Source organism: Schistocerca gregaria, unplaced genomic scaffold, assembly GCF_023897955.1.
Source record: "Schistocerca gregaria isolate iqSchGreg1 unplaced genomic scaffold, iqSchGreg1.2 ptg000526l, whole genome shotgun sequence".
Classification (NCBI taxonomy): Eukaryota; Metazoa; Arthropoda; class Insecta; order Orthoptera; family Acrididae; genus Schistocerca; species Schistocerca gregaria.
The window spans coordinates 354,581-359,805 of record NW_026061925.1 but is presented as its reverse complement, the minus strand read 5'-3'; positions in this window follow the sequence as shown (position 1 = coordinate 359,805).

Sequence of the window (5,225 nt, the reverse complement as noted above, 5' to 3'; positions counted from 1 at the left end):
GAGAAAAGCGGGCAATTTGACGATCGGGCTTCAAGTTGATTCGATAACAAATGACTAAAACGGACGGATTTCTCAGGTTTTTACTACATATGAACTCTTTCCACATTCTCCAATGCAACTCGGCTGCTAGTCCTCCTTTCATGCAGAATCATAAGGACATAGCTCATGTCCAAGGCACCAAAGCCAGCTAAAAAGTCAATAATCGATACCTAAATTCACTACATCTTACTAGCTATTACATCAACTTAGAAGCTTCATCTGTGTTCCACTATGGAGATTTTAGTGTCTCCGCATACCGCAGCACGCGACATAGCTTTGCAGACGATAAGTACAACCGTTTCAGAGAGAAAAGCGGGCAATTTGACGATCGGGCTTCAAGTTGATTCGATAACAAATGACTAAAACGGACGGATTTCTCAGGTTTTTACTACATATGAACACTTTTCACATTCTCCCATGCAACTCGGCAGCCAGTCCTCCGTTCATGCAGAATCATAAGGTCCAAGCTCATGTCCAAGGCACAAAAGCCAGCTAAAAAGTCAATAATCGATACCTAAATCTTGAATTGTACTACTTCTTACTGGCTATTACATCAACTTAGAAGCTTAATCTGTGTTCTACTATGGTGCTTTTAGTGTCTCCGCATACCGCAGCACGCGACATAGCTTTGCAGACGATAAGTACAACCGTTTCAGAGAGAAGAGCGGCCAATGTGACGCACTGCTTTAAGTCGATTCCATTATAAATTACGAAAACGGACGGATTTCTCAGGTTTTTACTACATATGAACACTTTTCGCATCCTCCCGTGCAACTCGGCTGCTAGTCCTCCTTTCATGCAGAATCTTAAGGTCCTAGCTCATGTCCAAGGCACCAAAGCCAGCTAAAAAGTCAATATTCGATACCTAAAACTTGAATTGTACTACCCCTTACTGGCTATTACATCAACTTAGAAGCTTCATCTGTGTTCTAATATGGTGCCTTTAGTGTCTCCGCATACCGCAGCACGCGACATAGCTTTGCAGACGATAAGTACAACCGTTTCAGAGAGAAGAGGGGCCAATGTGACGAACTGGCCTCAAGTCGATTAGATAACAAATGACGAAAATGGACGGATTTCTCAGGTTTTTACTACATATGAACACTTTTCACATACTCCCGTGCAACGCGGCTGATAGTCCTCCTTTCATGCAGAATCTTTAGTTCCTAGCTCATGTCCAAGACACCAAAGCCAGCTAAAAAGTCAATATTCGATACCTAAAACTTGAATTGTACTACTCCTTACTGGCTATTACATCAACTTAGAAACTTCATCTGTGTTCTACTATGGTGCTTTTAGTGTCTCCGCATACCGCAGCACGCGACATAGCTTTGCAGACGATAAGTACAACCGTTTCAGAGAGAAGAGGGGCCAATGTGAGGAACTGGCTTTAAGTCAATTCGATAACAAATGACGAAAATGGACGGATTTCTCAGGTTTATACTACATATGAACACTTTTTACATTCTCCCGTGCAACTCGGCTGCTAGTCCTCCTTTCATGCAGAATCGTAAGGTCCTAGCTCATGTCCAAGGCACCAAAGCCAGCAAAAAAGTCAATAATCGATACCTAAATCTTCAATTGTACTACTTCTTACTGGCTATTACATCAACTTTGAAGCTTCATCTGTATTCTACTATGGTGCTTTTAGTGTCTCCGCATACCGCAGCACGCGACATAGCTTTGCAGACGATAAGTACAACCGTTTCAGATAGAAGAGCGGCCATTGTGACAATCTGGCTTTAAGTCGATTCGATAACACATGACGAAAACGGACGCATTTTTCAGGTTTTTACTACATATGAACACTTTTCACATTCTCCCAAGCAACTCGGCTGCTAGTCCTCCTTCCGTGCGGAATCATAAGGTCCTAGCTCATGTCCAAGGCACAAAAGCCAGCTAAAAGTTCAATAATCGATACCTAAAACTTGAATTGTACTACTTCTTACTTGCTATTACGTCAACTTAGAAGCTTAATCTGTGTTCTGCTATGGTGCTTTTAGTGTCTCCGCATACCGCAGGACGCGACATAGCTTTGCAGACCATAAGTACAACCGTTTCAGAGAGAAGAGGGTCCCATGTGACGATCTGGCTTTAAGACGATTCGATAACAAATGACGAAAACGGACGGATTTCTCAGGTTTTTACTACATATGAACACTTTTTACATCCTCCCGTGCAACGCGGCTGCTAGTCCTCCTTTCATGCAGAATCTTTAGGTCCTAGCTCATGTCCAAGGCACCAAAGCCAGCTAAAAAGACAATAACCGATACCTAAAACTTGAATTGTACTACGTCTCACTGGCTATCACATCAACTTAGAAGCTTCATCTGTGTTCTACTATGGTGCTTTTAGTGTCTCCGCATACTGCAGCACGCGACATAGCTTTGCAGACGATAAGTACAACCGTTTCAGAGAGAAGAGGGGCCCATGTGACGATCTGGCTTTAAGTCGATTCGATAACAAATGACGAAAACGGACGGATTTCTCAGGTTTTTACTACATATGAACACTTTTTACATTCTCCCGTGCAACTCGGCTGCTAGTCCTCCTTTCATGCAGAATCTTAAGGTCCTAGGTCATGTCCAAGGCACCAAAGAAGGCAAAAAGGTCAATAATCGATACCTAAATCTTGAATTGTACTACTTCTTACTGGCTATTACATGAACTTTGAAGCTTCATCTGTGTTCTACTATGGTGCTTTCAGTGTCTCCGCATACTGCAGCACGCGACATAGCTTTGCAGACGATAAGTACAACCGTTTCAGAGAGAAGAGCGGCCAATGTGACGCACTGCTTTAAGTCGATTCGATAATATATTCCGAAAACGGACGTATTTCTCAGGTTTTTACTACATATGAACACTTTTCGCATCCTCCCGTGCCACTCGGCTGCTAGTAATCCTTTCATGCACAATCATAAGGTCCTACCTCATGTCCAAGGCACCAAAGCCAGCTAAAAAGTCAATTTTCGATACCTAAAACTTGAATTGTACTACTCCTTACTGGCTATTACATCAACTTAGAAGCTTCATCTGTGTTCTAATATGGTGCTTTTAGTGACTCCGCATACCGCAGCACGCGACATAGATTTGCAGACGATAAGTACAACCGTTTCAGAGAGAAGAGCGGGCAATATGACGATCTGGCTTCAAGTTGATTCGATAACAACTGACGAAAACGGACGGATTTCTCATTTTTTTACTACAGATGAACACTATTCAGATTCTCCCATGCATCTCGGCTGCTAGTCCTCCTTTCATGCAGAATCTTAAGGACATAGCTCATGTCCAAGGCACCAAAGCCAGCTAAAAAGTCAATAATCGATACCTAAAACTTGAATTGTACTACTTCTTACTGGCTATTACATCAACTTTGAAGCTTCATCTGTGTTCTACTATGGTGTTTCAGTGTCTCTGAATACTGCAGCACGCGACATAGCTTTGCAGACGATAAGTACAACCGTTTCAGAGAGAAGAGAGGCCAACGTGACGATCAGGCTTTAAGTCGATTCGATAACAAATGAAGAAAATGGACGGATTTCTCAGGTTTTTACTACATATGAACACTTGTCACATAGTCCCGTGCAACGCGGCTGCTAGTCCTCCTTTCATGCAGAATCTTAAGGTCCTAGCTCATGTCCAAGGCGCCAAAGCCAGCTAAAAAGTCAATATTCGATACCTAAAACTTGAATTGTACTACTCCTTACTGGCTATTACATCAACTTAGTAGCTTCATCTGTGTTCTACTATGGTGCTTTTAGTGTCTCCGCATACCGCAGCACGCGACATAGCTTTGCAGACGATAAGTACAACCGTTTCAGAGAGAAGAGCGGCCAATGTGACGCACTGCTTTAGGTCGATTCGATAATAAATTACGAAAACGGACGGATTTCTCAGGTTTTTACTACATATGAACACTTTTCGCATCCTCCCGTGCAACTCGGCTGCTAGTCCTCCTTTCATGCAGAATCTTAAGGTCCTAGCTCATGTCCAAGGCGCCAAAGCCAGCTAAAAAGTCAATATTCGATACCTAAAACTTGAATTGTACTACTCCTTACTGGCTATTACATCAACTTAGAAGCTTCATCTGTGTTCTACTATGGTGCTTTTAGTGTCTCCGCATACCGCAGCTCGCGACATAGCTTTGCAGACGATAAGTACAACCGTTTCAGAGAGAAGAAAGGCCAATGTGACGAACTGGCTTTAAGTCGATTCGATAACAAATGACGAAAATGGACGGATTTCTCAGGGTTTTACAACTTATGAACACTTTTCACATACTCCCGTGCAACGCGGCTGCTAGTCCTCCTTTCATGCAGAATCTTAAGGTCCTAGCTCATGTCCAAGGCACCTAAGCCAGCTAAAAAGTCAATAATTGATACCTAAAACTTGAATTGTACTACTTCTTACTGGCTATTACATCAACTTTGAAGCTTCATCTGTATTCTGCTATGGTGCTTTTAGTGTCTCCGCATACCGCAGCACGCGACATAGCTTTGCAGACGATAAGTACAACCGTTTCAGATAGAAGAGCGGCCAATGTGACAATCTGGCTTTAAGTCGATTCGATAACACATGACGAAAACGGACGCATTTTTCAGGTTTTTACTACATATGAACACTTTTCACATTCTCCCAAGCAACCCGGCTGCTAGTCCTCCTTCCGTGCGGAATCATAAGGTCCTAGCTTATGTCTAAGGCACAAAAGCCAGCTAAAAGGTCAATAATCGATACCTAAAACTTGAATTGTACTACTTCTTACTTGCTATTACATACTCTTAGAAGCTTAATCTGTGTTCTGCTATGGTGCTTTTAGTGTCTCCGCATACCGCAGCACGCGACATAGCTTTGCAGACCATAAGTACAACCGTTTCAGAGAGAAGAGGGGCCCATGTGACGATCTGGCTTTAAGACGATTCGATAACAAATGACGAAAACGGACGGATTTCTCAGGTTTTTACTACATATGAACACTTTTTACATCCTCCCGTGCAACGCGGCTGCTAGTCCTCCTTTCATGCAGAATCTTTAGGTCCTAGCTCATGTCCAAGGCACCAAAGCCAGCTAAAAAGACAATAATCGATACCTAAAACTTGAATTGTACTACGTCTCACTGGCTATCACATGAACTTAGAAGCTTCATCTGTGTTCTACTATGGTGCTTTTAGTGTCTCCGCATACTGCAG